The following is a 16,797-nucleotide window of genomic DNA, read 5'->3' as shown; positions in this document are numbered from 1 at the left end:
ATTTTTCCTAATATCCATTCTGAACCTTTTCAGATTTACACTGATCTTCGTAAATAGGCAATATGAAAAGCATTCTTTACTGTATCTTTTAGAAGAAATTATGGCAATAGGTGATTGTTTCTATTAGTAATTATTCTAGAAGTAGATATTACTGAGAAGTGTAGCTGTTATATGAGTGGTTTGAATTACAGGTGTAGGCTGAGTCTAAGTCAGAGCTTTCTTAGTGAAATTATTACCTGAATCTTCTAAATACTTGACACTATTAATCTTCTCTGTCTTCAGAATAACTCCTGAACTTACCTTCTCTTTTTAGGGTACCTGCCAACTCCAATAGCTCAAGTTAAACAGCTTAATCCGTGCTCCCAAATGGATCTCTTAGCACAGCAGCACCGCACTCACAGAAAGCCCAAACTGTACCTTCTATTAATTTTGCTCAAAACCAAATAATTCCTGAGGGCTGCTCTCAAATGGAAACATTGCCACATGATTCAGACACTCCCATGTGTTTTTCTTTACTAGGCTTCATACAGCATTTTTCTTCAGAGCACTTCCAATCCTTTGCTTAGGACAATTAATGAAATCTGGCCTGCCCAGAGAGAGAGTATTTAACGTTACAGCATAAAGGTTACTCAGCCCATGCTAGCCTGTTCCATACTGCACATTTCTAGCACTCTCTCCAATTTGCTAACTTACTCTTATCCAAAGGTCTTCTATAATTAGGCCAAATGGAATCAATTCATAGAGCACCATTGTTTTCCCATGTTTCAAAGCAGTCATTCAGGACTGTTACATACTCTGAACTGACCGAGCATGGGGATTACTTTATCTCCAGGGAAGATGATGATCAGCATTTCCCACCCAGTTCCTGAGCTGTCTTTACTAATTTATCTTAATAACATCTTTGTGTTTTGACTCAGAATAAAAGAGATCAAAGCAGAGAACAAGGCAGGCATACTCTCAAGATTTAAATTGGCCAGAGGCAATCGTCAGAGCAAGTAAACAGCTCTTCAGCAGTCTGAAGAAAATCCTGGGCTAACATGAGCATTTTCATGCTCCTGTAAGCTCTTTCCCAGTTAGCTTGGGAGGTCACAACTGCTGCTCGTGCTACTTCTCGTAATCAGCTCATCCTCATTGCCCTTTCTCACCCCTGAACTTTGTTAACCAGTAACATTACAATAAACCTTGCAGTTCCCCTTTTTTTTCCTTAAGAAGACAGCACAGAACTGTGCTCCTTACAGGAACAGGGGCTGAGCTGACAAGTACACCAGGCAGCTCCTGGTTTCACTTTAACCCTGAGCCTGGGCACACTGAGGAGCATTCACATGTCAGCCTGAGGTGCAGCATCCAGTACCCACAGCAGAGGATGTGGGGCTTAAAGGGTGAGTGTATTTCAGTGTTTCACAATGCCATTTCACTTTGGCAGGAGCAGAGGACAGAGCAGGCAGAAGGTGGGGTAACCTATGTTTTATTTGATACTCTATATCATTTGATACCTTGCCATTTCTGATAGTCTCCTCTATTCAGATCATCTCATCTCTGAGAAACAAAATTGCTTTTCTGCAAGTTGGCTCCACATCACATCTTGAACAGAACAACCTAATCAGAAGAGAAAAAGAGAGGGAGATTGCACTCCTTATCTTTCTGCATAAGGGCCTCAAACATTTCTCCTGCTTATTTTCTTGGCTCTCTCTTACACCGAGAAGATGGACTTGATGCAAAGGAGCACTACAAAGTGTACATTTTAGCTTTCATTGGAGTTGGTTTTTCAAGTGGACCATGCTCACAGTGAGCTCAGATGCCACTACAATGTATTGTAAAAGTGATATTTTTATTTTGTTTAATCAATGAGCATTAGGCCTGTCCTGCACTCTCATCTTGCTCAAAACCAGAGACTGACAGAAGCAGCTCACCTTTGATTGAGAATCAATGCATGCAAACACAAGGTCACGTGCCTGGAACAACAGACATGCTTGCCGTGGATCAGGGAGTCAGGCCCTGCTAAGCAACAGCTCTGAAGAGGACATAGGAGGTGGCAGCATAAGAGCACACAGGCATCAGTAGGACCGTGCTGTAACAAATGAACACTGCTGCTACCCATGCAGCAGCACACTGAACGCAGAAGCAGCACACCCTCTGTGTTTGGCAGCGATGAAGCTGTTGCTGGGACACTTGAGCCCAGACCTTGGCTTCGAAGTGCTAGAGATGCAAGAAAGGCCTTTGCAGTTTGAGAGTGCTGTCAGTTCTGCAGGTCCTCTCATCTTTCTTCTCTTCCCAAAGCTCTGTGTACACTATGGACACCTTCTTTGCTAACAGCCTGTCTTGAAGCACAACACTAGAGTACAGAAGATTCCAGGCAGCTTTTAAGAAATGACACGAGGCAGGTGCAGGTGTTCTTGTGCTAAATGTCTGTCTGAAAGGTAGAGATCAATTCAGCCATGCCCTTCATATCTGCTGCTAAGAAAGGAACACAGAGAAAAGCCAGCGCTAGCCCCAGAGACGTGAGCAATCCTGTCTCTGCAGGAGTCCTTGGCACGTGCTGCGCTCCAGAGTTCTGCTGTGACCTGGATCTAGAGAGAGACAAGCTCAGTTTAACCTGGGAAGCTGTAAATGAGAAACAAATCTCCAATCCAGGTCACAACCTGACTGGAGACCAGAACTGGAGGGGTCCTTCATGGAAGGCTTTTCACAGTGCTGGAAACCAGGTCCCCAAGCACAGGCGATGAAAGAGTGAGGAACACAGCTCCACGGCACGTACAGGGCCTGGGCCCAGCTCCACTCCATCTCAACCTGCCATCATGGGTGAGCCCAGCACAGACACTAATGTTTCCTGTAGAAAAAAAATATTTCTGAAGTCTCATTATTTTAATTTTCCTTGTATTGGTACTGCTTTGGAAAAGCTAGCTTCTGTCCCTACACATTTCATTCTCCAATGACTTCCATATTCCTTAGATTCGTTGGTGAAAATAGGCCAGAAAGTAGAAATACTAATTTAAAAAATTTGTCTTCTCAGAACTGCTTCTGACAGCTAAGTGATATGAAGTGCCCAACAACTAGCCATCACTTTTTAACCAGCTAGACATCGAGCCATTGCTTTTTGAAAAAACAAAACAAAACAAAACAGAACAGAGCTAAAAGGCCTGTCAGATTTATCACAATATTCAGGGTTCTATGATGCATGTCAAATCAAACAGCCATGGAGTTCTCTGGAGCCACCACTAGACTCATCGGGGCCTCTACAGAACTAGATAATCAGCCCTAGTTACAATTTTCCATGACAGAGTAGCTTTAATCTCCATGCAAAGCATATGTCAGTCCTGTTTACTCAGGGAGGAAATCGGGCAGAGATGAAGTCAGGGTGATTCGCTCTTCTCTCTCCACTTGGTATCCCCTCCACAGGAGAGTGTTTACAGAATATAAAAATCACCAGCAAGTTTCTGAGGTCCAGAGAGTAACATCACACGGGTCAGCCACACCACTGGCACAGAGAAATTGTTCCCTGCTCATGGCATTGGTAGGGCTGATTTCACACCTTTATGGGGGAACGTGGACTGTAACTCACTTCCTACAAGGCTGTTCACATACAGGTTGGGGAGAGGGCTGAGCATCTTCACATAGATCTGCTCTGATCTTCCGGCATGTCCTGGGCCTCCCACAGGACAGCTAAGCCCTTGTCTCCACCTCAGCACTTACTTTGAAATCCCAGGAAGGACCATATCAGCATAGGGACTTCTCACAGCCACCTCTGCCAAGAGGGGACAGCCAGTCTTTTGAATCTTGTGCTGCCACTGTGGAAAACTGTGTGTCACTATCTCCAGTACCACCTCAGAACAGGTCAGCGTTGACCTGCTCATGTTCACTCCCACACAAGACCATCAGTTGTCCTTCTGAACCCAGCAGTGGTGACTCACACAAACCTGCCCCTCTGGTTCCTTCTCCAGCTGCCTTACTGTGAGGAGAACCATCATGGATGAACTGACGCAAGTGACTTTCAGACAGTACATTATCTTTCAGCTATATCCTCAAAACTGAGAAACAAAAACAAAAAACCCAAACCAAAACACAACAAAAACTCATCATAAAAGTAGCTTTTATTTGACATTGAGGTGCTGAAGAGAGTGCAGAGAAGGGCAATGAGGCTGGTGAGGGGTCTGGAGCACAAGTCTGATGAGGAGCGGTTGAGGGAGCTGGGGCTGTTCAGCCTGGAGAAAAGGAGGCTGAAGGGAGACCTTATCGCTGTCTGCAACTACCTGAAAGGAGGTTGTAGCATGGAGGATGTTGGTCTCTTGTCTCAAGTAGCAAGTGACAGGATGAGAGGAAATGGCCTCAGGTTGTGCAAGGGGAGATTTAGATGGATATTAGGAAAAAGTTCTTCATGGACAAGGTTGTCAGGCACTGGAACAGGCTGCCCAGGGAAGTGGTGGAGTCACCATCCCTGGAGGTGTTTAAAAGACATTTAGATTAGGTTCTTAGGGACATGGCTTGGTGCTAGAGAGAGGTTAGGTTATGGTTGGACCCAATGATCCTGAGGTCTCTTCCAACCAAAATTATTCTATGATCTTTCATCATTCCAAAGAGATGGGTAAGTTTTGTACCTTAAGGTTTCTTTCCTAAATATTCGAGTGTTTTTATGGCTCTCAATAACTTACATCAGTAAACACAAATGTCAACACTGAGCGACATTGTTCTCACCAGTGTCTATATAATGGGAAGGTCACTTCCCTGCTAAAATCAAGTTGCATATTTCTGTCTTAAAACTGAAACTGATGTTTCAGTCCCAATGGTTATGACAATCTGAAGAATGACAAGCTCCTTCCGAGATATGGTTGGGCTGCTTATTTTCTGAAACCTAGTTGCTCATAACATTTTCTTGGGAAATGCTGTACTTCAGAGGTTTTCTTTCTATTGTTAGAAGTGGCCCTCTAAAAATCACATAAGCTTTTCACTTTTTTCCCTATGGTATTAGAGAAAAGGGAGAGAAAAAGGAGAAATAGAAGAGTCAGTAAAAGGGAGGGAAAATTATGAAAATGGCTTCTATTCTGAAGAGTAACTAGAAGCAATTTACTGACAGCCTTTGGTGTTTGATTTATTTTTGAATGGAAATCATGCATTTGCATGTTATAATGCCAAATAGTGATGTAAGATTTTGGACAGCTGCACTTGATAGCATGCATATCTTTGCAATATATTATTAACTTAACTGCAAATTCCCCTTCATGTGTGTATATACACATATTCTGCTTCAAGGTTATGTTTTTCAACCAGTCTTAATTTTGACTGCGTTGCTTGCTTTTTGATTAAAAAAAAAAAAGGAATCAAACACCACTTACTTTACTTCTCCCCCTTTTAACATTATTAAGGAAAGCAGAACAGTTCTACAAACCAGAGCCATTAACTTTAATGCAATACACTAGGCACTAGATGGTTCAGCAGCTCCAGAGGAAAACAAACAAACAAAAAGCATTATACAAAAATAACATCTTTTTATGTAAAAATATCTGAATCTGAAACATGTGCACATCCTACTTCGAACCTTTTTCTCCCAAGCCTGTACCCGGGAGCACAGAGAATCACAGAATGTCAGGGACTGGAAAGGACCTCCTATGATCATCTAGTCCAATCCCCCTGCCAGAGCAGGAACACCCAGATGAGGTTACACTGGAATGTGTCCAGGTGGGTTTCGAATGTCTCCAGAGAAGGAGACTCCACAAGCTCCCTGGGCAGCCTGTTCCAGTGTCTGTCACCCTCATTGAGAAGAAGTTTCATCTCAAATTCAAGTGGAGCCTCTTGTCTTCAAGTTTGAACCCATTACCCCTTGTCTTACCATTGTTTGTCACTGAGAAGCGCCTGGCTCCATCCTCCTGACACTCACCCTTTACATATTTATAAACATTAATGAGGTCACCCCTCAGTCTACTCTTCCCCAAGCCAAAGAGACATTAGACCACAGACCTTACCACATATTACATACAACATTATTGTAACTTGAGGTGCACATATTAGGATGAGGTGGTAACAGCCTTGAGCACGGGCACAGTGGTCCGAGGTTGCTGTCTCACAGTTCGCATGTCTCCCCAGCAGCACATATAAAGTACTGAAAATGTGACAGGCCGGTTTTTAAGGTGGCGGCGCTGCAGCAGGCCAAGCTCTGCACTGCCGCGGCCTCCAGACCGTGACAGGAACGGGTGGGACACCCTGAGACTTTTTCCCCCCTCAGGCCTCCACTCTGCAGTGCCGGCAGACACCAAGGGAGGGAAAGAAAAGCCCAAGTAAGACATGCAAGAGCTTGGAGCAAAGTTTTGACCGCGGCATATCGCGTTTTAAAACGTCCCGGCTCTCCCCGTTGAAGGCCAGCTCGCCAGCGGCCGTCACCACCTCACGGAAGCGGCGCACGGCGCCCCCTCCCCCCGGCCCGTCGGCGCTCCCGCCGCGCCACGGGGGCGACGGCGCCACCTGCCGGCCGCTCCCGCAGCCCCGCCGACCCTCGCTGCGCGGCGGGGCCCGGGCTGGGGACCGGGACCGGGACCGGGGCCGGGGCGGCACGGTGGGTCCCTGCCCCAGCCTGCCGGCCGTCGCCTCTCCCGGCCGCCCCCGGCGCTGTGCCGTGGTGTCGGGCGGTGCGTGGGTGTCCCGCCACAGGCATGGCGAGTGATAGAAGCAGCACGGAGGCCCTTCCGCCTTCCCCGGCCAACCTCGCCGCCCTCTCTGGAACAGCGATGCTGGCCGAGGGCAGCAACCCGTCGAAACAGCAACAAATACGGTGTGAACCGCCACAAAACAGTCCTATCAACTTTAGTCCATGGATTAAGGGCTGAGGAAGCTGGGTCTCTTTAGTTTGGAGAAGAGGGGGCTGAGGAATCTGGGTCTCTTTAGTTCGGAGAAGAGGAGACTGAGGGGTGACCTTATTAATGTTTATAAATATGTAAAGAGTGAGTGTCAAGAGGATGGAGCCAGGCTCTTCTCGGTGACAAACAATGGCAAGACAAGGGGTAATGGGTTCAAACTGGAAGACAGGAGGTTCCACTTAAATTTGAGAAGAAACTTCTTCTCAGTGAGGGTAACAGACACTGGAACAGGCTGCCCAGGGAGGTTGTGGAGTCTCCTCTGGAGACATTCAAACCCACCTGGACACATTCCAGTGTAGCGTCACCTAGGTGTTCCTGCTCTGGTGAGGGGATTGGACTAGATGATCTTTTGAAGTCCTTTCCAATCCCTGACATTCTGTGATTCTGTGATTCACAGAGTTTTACTTCAAATGCACCTTTAACACGGGGAGTTGCTCATCCCCACCTTTCCCCCAGGGCTCCCTTTCTCCTCAAGGACTCCCAGCCCTCACACCAGTGCCACGTCTTTTGGCACCTAATCCAGTCTTTCCTCACCCAAAACATACCTGCTGCCCCATATGGATCCTCAGTAGCACCAAACCCGCTCTAGGCCAGCATTACATTTCAAGCTCACAAATATTTACCTGAAAAAAAAAAAAAAAAGGAAAAAAAAAAGTGAAAATGTTCATTTCTGAGGGATTTATTAGTGTTTCATTAAAATCTTTGTTAATCTGCATGCCTAAGTAGGTCCTTGAACACATTAAGCAGGCAGCCCATGAAAATCAACTGATAATTTATAAACACATGACAAACCTGGCTCTGAGAATCATTTCTCTAACTAGTGGCCCTAAAGGTATTTCCATTAGCTTCCCCCACATCCCTTTGCTCTCCTGTGACATAAGATCACGCCAAAAACTCTTAAAACAGTCTTTGCCTATTACTAGACATTTGCCAGTGCCCATCTTGGAGCATGGAAGTGTAAATAATGAATGCCCAATGAAGGTCTCACCCAAGACAGAAGTGGAGCATTGGCCCAGATGACCGAGAGAAGTTATTTGTTACAGAACAAAAATGGGATTTTTTGGGAGCAAAAAAAGCACACACATTGGTTCAGGTATCTGGTGAGTTATAACCCGGGAGAGATGTACCAAGTGCAGCTCACACCCTTCACGAGAGCAGGAGAGGCTTTGACCAGGCTCTAGCCCCAGCATCAGGTGTGCAAGACTTTATGACCACAGACTTATTAAACTAGAAAAGCTGCAGGAATTGCTGTGGATCTTTTCCTTTCTCCTACCCCATGAATACTATAAGGTATTGTTGGCAGGAAAGGGTCAACTGAAGCACCAAAATATTTATATTTGCATATATTTGTTTTCATTCCCTCTCTGGACCAGATGATAATTTCACATTACACTTTTCCTCTACATGTCTGAGAACTAAAACTGTATCTGTGAATTGAAAACTTTTTTTTTGTCATTTGGAAATCCAGCCTAGTGTAACAGCAAAATCAACAAAATAAGAAGCATATGTTTTATGTTGTCTATGCCACCTGCAAGACTGGCTGTGTTATTTGTTCATGGTGAAAGAAAAATGTACCCAAAGATGAACCTAAAGAAGATTGTTGTGGCCTGTTATTTCCTTTTCCTCCAAGCACTCCCAACCCCTGTATATGCAAGGAGGTCCTGCTGTGTCCATGAGCAGACAGTAACATGTGCAAACCTGCAGTGAACTCACAGCTTGTTCCTTTGGCTTGCAGAGCCCAAATTCATAGGTGTACAAACATGGTTACACAAGTTTGTAAAACATACACCACCATTTTTTTAAAAAAAGTGTTTATTAAGAATTTACCTTGATCTTCTCACTGCAAACCCTATCCTAAAAAATGAATTTTTTATTTTGCCTACTAACTTTTCCAAACCACCATGGTATTAGCTATGCCAGGTGCCATGGATTTTACACAGGGGTCATAGCAAATTGTAATTTAGCATGGGGTAAGCAGTGTCTACACTAGACTTATCCCAGTTATGAGCTGTTACCTTTGTCTGACCACACGAACTACCTTGGCTGAGGAGGATCCAGTTGCTGAGGCCTTTTCTAAAGCAGAAGAGGGGCGAATAGATGGTCCGCCACTTTGGCTGTTCTGCTGCTGCTAAAAGAAGCAAAGACATTTCCATTCCAATAATATTTAATTCTACTTGTCACTAGTATCTGCAAAGACTGTCAGAATATGCATCAGAAAAGAACAAAGATTGTGATCTTAGACAAAAAAGGCAAATAAGTGTGGATAGAGGGAAATAAAAAAAAAAAGCAACAAACAGTGAAACAGATCTCTGTTTTCCCTTTTCTTGGAAAGAAGCGATAAAAGACATGGAGAGGAAAGAAAAGGGAGCTTCCAGGTTTTATGTAGTTGACACTGAATTTCTATACCAGGCAAAGAAGATGAAGACCCACTAGATTAATATCCTTGGCTAGTCTTTATGTTGGTTTGAAGGACTATTTGGTTGTACTAACAGTGATTTATAGACAACAACTATGAAGAAAAGTTCAAATATATCCAATTACAATCTAATTCTGCTCTGCCTAAATTAAATATGGAAAGGAATTAGCCCAGCCCCCCGCCAAACTCTGTGAAGGACAAGAGTCTACCCCTGGATCTACCTCAGCACAATGACAACAGACATATATCATTAACATGTCTCCAGCAATGTGCACAGCAAATCAATGCTGAATTTGCAACCCTGTCCCCAAAGGAAGAAGGGATTTTATTGTATTTTTTTTTTCCCCCACTGCTTTGCCATGCACAGATAAGGTTTTGGGAGCTGCTTAGTTCATCAGGACTTCCATGAGCACATCAAAAGATCTTTGTTAACTGCATTCACAGCTTGAGAGGCAGACTGGGGGCTGTGGCATCACTGCCTGCTGCAGAGGGCTGACACCAGCCGCTCTGAACAAACTCGAGCGAGTTTGGAAACCAGCATCAGCCTGTAACACATGGGACAAACAGTCACCAATTCAAGCCCTTCAGAAGATGACCCACATGGCTATCATTTGTGGGCTGCAGCGGGTGCTTTGCCAGCAAGGAAGAAAAAGGGACTTTGAGCTGTTGGAGGGTTGCTAAAAGGAAATGTCTGGACTTCTGAATAGCTGCACACTGGGAATATCACTCTTGTCACACTGGGAATATCACCTCTTTCATGCTTGCCTGCTTCTTCCCTGCTCCCTTTTGGCACAGCAGACAGCATCCCTACTGCCAGGGTGACAAACAGAAAGAGAAAAGGACATGGACAACGTCTGTGGACAATGGATGACGAAGGACCTCTTTTAGGAGCTACAGTTAGGAGGCAGTGAGGTCATGGGTTCATTTTGGAGAGCAGAGAGAGAAGCGAAAGTCTGGAAGGGCAGGGAAGCACAATCATTGCAATTTACTGCATATAAGGATTATCTCTTTAGAGAGAGAAGACAGGCATGTCCTCAAGCAGCTATCTTGTCTTGGAAATGACACAGTTCTAGGCAGATAGTTTTCAAGTTTATTTAACTTACAAAGAGACTGTGAAAAAACACAGAGCATCAGAACAAATTTAAACCATCTGTTTGATCATCTTGCAAACTGTAAACACTGTCTTTGAGAAAATAATCTTTCTCTAGAATAACAATGTGCATAGAATTGACTAAAATCTGGGTAAAAAGGAACTTCCACTAAATCAGATGGAAATTACCATCACAAGTCAATGTTTAAATTATTTTAAGTAATTATTTTTCTTTCATTAACTTCTTCCAGGGGTACCCAGGAATGGATGCTCCTTCCAGCTCCCTTCCGCATCTCCCTGAGCAACTGTCCTACCCAGAACAGTTCAAATTAATTGCCACACTATTTATCTATTTAGAGCCCTTGTGCACATGCCCTATACTTCCTTTTTTCATACAGATTCTGTAGCATCCGCATTTCTTCTTTTCTGAAAGTACTGAAGTTTTAAATGACTGCACTGCAATCAAAATTATTATCAGATGATTGAATATTTTTGCCTTGTCTGCATATTGTGCTTTTAAACTATTTCTTATGATCCATTTTGCATAGCTAAGAGAGGATGCCTGCCTGTAAAATGGGGGCACCGAACTTGCTCTTTCTTCTCCCAACTCAAAGCTCCTTATCAGCAATTTCACTGGTTTAAAATAACAGAGAAGAAAGCAGTTCATGTTAACGCCCACTAGCCACACATAATTCACCCTACTGCCTTTTCAAGCAGTCTGTTTGTTGCTGATGATGATAACATTAATTTCCTAGATCAAAAAAAAGGATCGGTGCATATGCAACATCATCGTTAATCTAAAGCAACGCTTCAGAAACAGTGCCAAACCTAATACATGTTAACAGGCTGGGGTTTATAGATATAAACGTTCAAAACAGTAGCAGAAACTACTTTCAGAATGTGACCGGTTACACCCACACACCCCACACCGAGGCCTGTTAATTAAAATATATAAATCTTGCACAAGCAGATAATACTGAGCTCAGTTACAGAGTGGATGGGCCAGCTCAGCAGAGCCCAACAGGGGTCTGCAGGCCAGACCCAGCCCGCGGGAGGTTTCTGCCTGGCCCAGTGCCTCTTCCCCTTGGAGGAGATGAGGAACAGCTGCTCAGCCGGCGCTCACGGGGCCAACAGCCCAGCACCTCTGCCTGCGCCTGCCCAAAGCCCAGCACAAAGGGCCACAAGCTAGTGCTCAAGTGAGGAAGGGGCAAGGCACAGGCACTTGTCCTCTTGCCCCTCCCCCTTGGTTGGGAGCAACCTCTTGCCGCTGTGTCAGGACAGCAGCCATGAGCAGGACACCCCAGACTGGGGTGCAGCTGCTCAGGTCCCCAGATCAGGCCACCATGAGCTGGGGCCAAAGCGCTCTCTCAGCATAAGCCCCAGGGTATCCCAACATGAAGACACTATTCAACCTTAAAGAAACTACCAAAGCATTTTGAGCTATTATGACTCAGTCCTCTCTGTCACAGATGACAGCATGAAGCTCTCAAGTCTCTCAAAGTCTGGTGTGCACATCTGTACTAACGTAGCCAAGAAAAAAATATCACGACATAATCTTACCCATCAGAATCATGGACATGTTGAAGCATTGTTTACAGCAATATGAAATGCAGGGAGGGGGAACTGGCACTTTTTCCCTTGCTGGTCACATTCAGCCATCTATAAAGTCATTCACACAATCAAGCCTGTTTCTGGAGAACCCTTGGAAACGTACATTTACTCGGGAAAAATAAAATCAAGACTACAAAGCCCATCTTGTTCATATAGCATAACACAACATGGAACAGACACAGAAGTGTCAGCAGACAAGAGCACCACAGGCTAAGTGAAACCTAAGTTAAAGAATCAGCCAGGAAGAAACCTGCTTGTTTTTAACTGCAGTACTGGGAGCTCTTGCTAACAGAGTGGCCCTAGTGATGAGGTCTTTCCTTTTCAGGTGTTACAAGCCTACAAAGTTTTGCTTTTGAGTATCCAGTAGCAGCATGTCACAGTATTACAGTCATTCTATATGTGCTGCTAGCTAATTACCAGCTATTAAGTTCATTAAATACTATACTGTTCCTGCAAGTGCAAAATGCAGACCCTTTCCATAGGAACAAAAGCCAGACCAATGCTTCAGTGAAACAGGGATTGCTTTGGGACAGTTTTCTGTTCCCACTACACAGAAAAAACACCCTACTGATTTTGGTGTGTGCAGAAGTTGGTTTGCAAAACTGATCAATTCATCTTCTAATAGAAGAGTAAATAGAAATAAGCAGTTAACCTACAAAAGTTCCAGGTTGATATTAAAGTGGCAAATGCAACTGTTGTGGCAGACACTTTTCAAGGTCTAAGTAAACTTTTACACACAACATGCTGTAAAAAATCTGCATAGGTAATAGAGCTGGTGAGGAATTTGGGGTTATTGAATAGGTAGAAAATATTTAACAAGAACATGGGATGAAAGTGAAACTGAACAGTTTGGGCTGAAGAAATTCTTTCCTGGGTTTGGGTAATGAAGTAGTGGCTCACCTACTTGTGTTACACTGTGCCAGTGCAGACACTTCAGTCTTAGGTGGTGCTCATGATCCTAAGCAAGAGGTCTCAGCTATCTGAGGTGAAGAAGAACAGCCAGCAGTTAAAGGAAGCAAAGATGTGAGGAAGTACTGTCTCTCTTCCTCACATTTTTTGCCATTTTAAACTTTCCCTGGATAAGGCAGAGGATTGCAATCCCTGCTGGAGGAATTAAACTTCTCTACAGCTAAAGAATTTTCTTAATACACCCTCAGCTGAGTGTTAACATTCATGAGCAATTTTTTGGCATTTTGGTAGATGCTTTCATTAAAACAAGCTCAGTGCTCAAAGAAGACAACCCAGTGCTAGGAATTATTAGAAGGGTAATAGGAGTTATAAGAAGGAATAAAGAACCATCGCTGTGCCAAAACTGAGGGCAGTTCCAGTCTCCTCATGTCAAAATGAAACAGCAGAACTGGAAAAGTTTGATTATCCTTGCTGTCTTCTTTGAAAGACATAGGACGGCTTTATTGTAGCCTTCGAAAAAACCCAAACATGGCTAGCCAAAGCAGTATTGTAGAGGCCTAAGTGGCATGAGGAGGGTTGTCAAAGGCTGACCTTCAGTGTATCCTCCACCACCAGGACTAGGGATGGTTGAATAAAGGAAAAAGGAACTAGATTCAGAAACACAGACCCACAGGCAGTTCACACTGTAGCTCTTTGCCCAGGAGCACCCTGCACATGTAGTTTTTTTGCATTGAAAGGGAGACTGGATTTGAAAGAAAGATCCATTGCAAGTTGCTAAACAGTTAAACCGCAACAGGCTCAGGAAATCCTCTGGACTGAAAATAGCTCACAGCAACAGGGATGTCTGGGGGAGTTACTATATACTCTTACCTTGTTCTTACTCTCCCCTAGGCATCCATTTCTGGCCACTGCTGGAGGCAGTCTGTCTCTCTTGAACAGTACGGTTGCCTGGCTACTTTCCTGTTCTTTGATCTCAGCCTCTCTCCCCAACAAACGCCATCCTGGTCACCAAGTCCTGAGCTTGACCTCGCTTCTGTTATTCACATGATACACACTGGCGCCTCCTACATCCTAAAACTGTATGCCATCCTTGTGGGAAGTGTCCTGGTTTTGTTAAAAAAACAAGTTTCTTTTTCAGTGAATTTTGCCTGTCAGCTAAAGCCTTCTTATTAACTGCATTTTCCTGGAGAACCAGACACATGTTTTGGTAAACCTAGCAATGGAATGCAAACTTATTGATAAGCATGGATGGACATCTCGCGAGAGGGGCGACGAGAAACAAGAAACCAAGAAACTGACCAACTGGGTATAACATTCCATTCACGTGAATACTTCATATAAAGTGGGAGATCACGAGGATCTCGTCCCTTTTCCCTTTTCCCTTCTGCTTATGGCCGACATTAGAAGAGGACCTTGCTAGTCATCCCTGCAAACTGAGGCCTAGTGACAGACTGAATCCAGCTGCAGAGTCTAATCCAGGACTTTGGTTGCTGGCTCTGCAGTTGCTGAGACTTTCAGGATTGGTTTTGTATATTTTGTATTATTTTCTCTATTCTTAGTAGTAGCATTAGTAAAACATCTTTAATTTTTTCCAACTCTCTTCACTCTGTCCTTCTTTTCCTCCCAATCGCCTCTCCTTAGTGGAAAGGGGGGAGAGGGAGGGGGAAGTAGGGGGAGGGGATTAACAATACATCTGCCAGGGTTTTATTATCACCCCGCAATCTTAACCCTCGACAGGGAAGTAAAGTCACAAACCTTGCCAATGACTATTAAATATGTAACACAGGAAAAGATCTGTTGGGATTTTTGTTCTGTTTTTGTTGTTGTTGCTGTTTGGTTGGGTTTTTTTTGTTTGGTTTTTCAGTAGATAAGACCTATTATAGAGAAAGGACACACAGACTTATCGCTAGGGAATCCTATATTAGTGGAAACAGTCCTGCTTATGGTGGTGTGTCTGCTTAATAAAACACCCTGTTGACCCATGAACATAACTCTTGGGAGTGTCAAGTGCTATAGGAGAGGACTGGCTGATAAACAAACCATGAGTTTAAATAAAACCTTTTTGCAATCAAGTAGAGGCTGCTCCATCAGGCTTTTATCTCCAGTTCTTGCCAGCACAGCAGCTCTGCCATCAGTTTCTTGATTTGGCCAGTTTAAAGGGATAAAAAGACTGCTGATGAGAAGGCAACATAATCTTTCTGTTCAAGATGCAGGGGATAAAATTTTGTCTTCCTGTGATGGAAAAGGAAAGGTTTAACCTGCTCTCTCCACACACATTGCAGTAGCCAAATCGCTACCATTCCAGTTAAAAGGGAAGAACATCTCAGATGACGCATGGCCAAGCTCCAGACATCCTTGGTCCTTATACAACGAAATAAATCAGCTAAGTACCTTCAACTACAGCAAATACTCAACTCCTTACATAATTCTCTAGTGCTTCACTCCCATGACTGGTATTTTCATTGCAGGTTTCCTAGAAGGAAGAGTGTAACACAGAATCACAGAATGCTTGAGGCTGGAAAGAACCTCTGATGGCTGAAGTGCCCCACAAGGACCAGGGTCTGCAAACATGAGGCTTCTTCCAGTTGTCAGAAGGCCTCAGCTACTACTTCTTCCTGATCAGGCAGCCTGTAGCAGACACTCACAGTGTCACCCACATAGGTCTGCCTGCTAATCCTGGCCCATAAACTCAACTGGTTCCTCATCCATCCCCCACAGAGCCCCACGCACCCCTGCTGCACTCACAAAGAGGGCAACTCCCCCTCCTCTCCTGCCTGTTCTAACCTTTCTTAAGAGCATGTATGTGAGCTAGCTCACCAAATCTCTGTGATCTAAATTGGATCTGAGCCCCACAACTGCATGCACATCTCTCATTTCTCCAGTTTGCTCACCATGACATGTGCATTAGTGCACCTGCACTTCAGAGAGCCATGCAGTTCTGTCTCCCATAAGAGGCATAACAATTTCCCCCCTAAAGCTCTGCTGGAGGTACTTCCTTTCCTGTGTGTACGCTCTCCAAACTGGCCCCTTTCAGCCCTTTTTTTGCTGATGCACTTTGCTTGCCAACCTGATCCATCACTTGGTAGAGGGTCACCATTTCCCTCCCCTGTCATTCCTTGCCTCCCCAGGTACATTGTTGGTGCCCACATGGAAAAGCAGGATCCAAGCTCTCAGAAGCCTCCCTAGATGCCAGGTTGGGTCAGTGTGGCAGATGTGCTCCCCCCCACACCTCCAACGCCAGAAACTTCTAGACCTTCTTAAGCAATAGACCCTGCACAGTGACTCTGGTCACACACACACACACTTTGGTTGGGTGCCAGCCATCATGTACCAACGCAGGTACCCACTTGGGGGACAGGAAAGGCAGGACCCCTTGGCTGACAGACAGGGCCCTTAGCCAATGGAATGCCTCAGTCAAGAGAAGCTCCTAGACCACAGATCAGATTCAAGTAGGGTATAAATGAGGCCCTGTCAGAGACCCCATTTGAGTCAGTCCTCCTTGGAGCAGCGAGTTTGCAGTCAGAGACTCTCCCCTTGGGTTGGGACACTGCCCAAGGAAACTTCTTGAGGACCGAGTGCCCTCACCTTGATGAGTGATCATATATTCCGGATTATCCACTCACTTTATGGGTGAGTGACCAAGTATTCTGGGCTGCCCTTGAGAGTTCTCATTTTTGTGAGCAAGTGCACACTCTGGATCATCATTCCTGTGTGTTGATGTGTAGTAATAAGATCTCAACTGGTATCCTGAACCTGTGGTTTGCTAAATGTTATCAGAGCATTGAATGAATTTGGATAAACCCCATTTCCAGTTGGTTTCCTATTGAATGATTTTTGATTATAATAAAGTTTGGTTTAAGATTATCACCTGTGTAGTTTACTTTTGGTGTGCCTCTGTAACTGTCAGCGGGTGGCGTCTCCCACTGCTG

General features: G+C 44.6%; 1 long non-coding RNA gene across 2 annotated transcripts; it reads right to left on the bottom strand.

The window, feature by feature from the left end:
- Positions 1-4,070: 4,070 nt before the first annotated feature.
- On the bottom strand, positions 4,071-13,866 carry LOC110358022 (uncharacterized). Of its 2 annotated transcripts, XR_010470117.1 has the most exons (4): positions 13,739-13,864; positions 8,858-8,970; positions 7,388-7,465; positions 4,071-4,432 (listed from the first exon to the last, which is right to left on the bottom strand). It is a non-coding gene; the product is annotated as an uncharacterized LOC110358022 (long non-coding RNA). The 2 variants fall into 2 exon arrangements; XR_010470119.1 differs by lacking the exon at positions 8,858-8,970 and having other exon boundaries at positions 13,739-13,866.
- Positions 13,867-16,797: the final 2,931 nt, after the last annotated feature.

Source organism: Columba livia, chromosome 1 (assembly GCF_036013475.1).
Source record: "Columba livia isolate bColLiv1 breed racing homer chromosome 1, bColLiv1.pat.W.v2, whole genome shotgun sequence".
Lineage (NCBI taxonomy): Eukaryota > Metazoa > Chordata > Aves > Columbiformes > Columbidae > Columba > Columba livia.
This window is presented reverse-complemented; position numbering and strand designations above follow the sequence as displayed.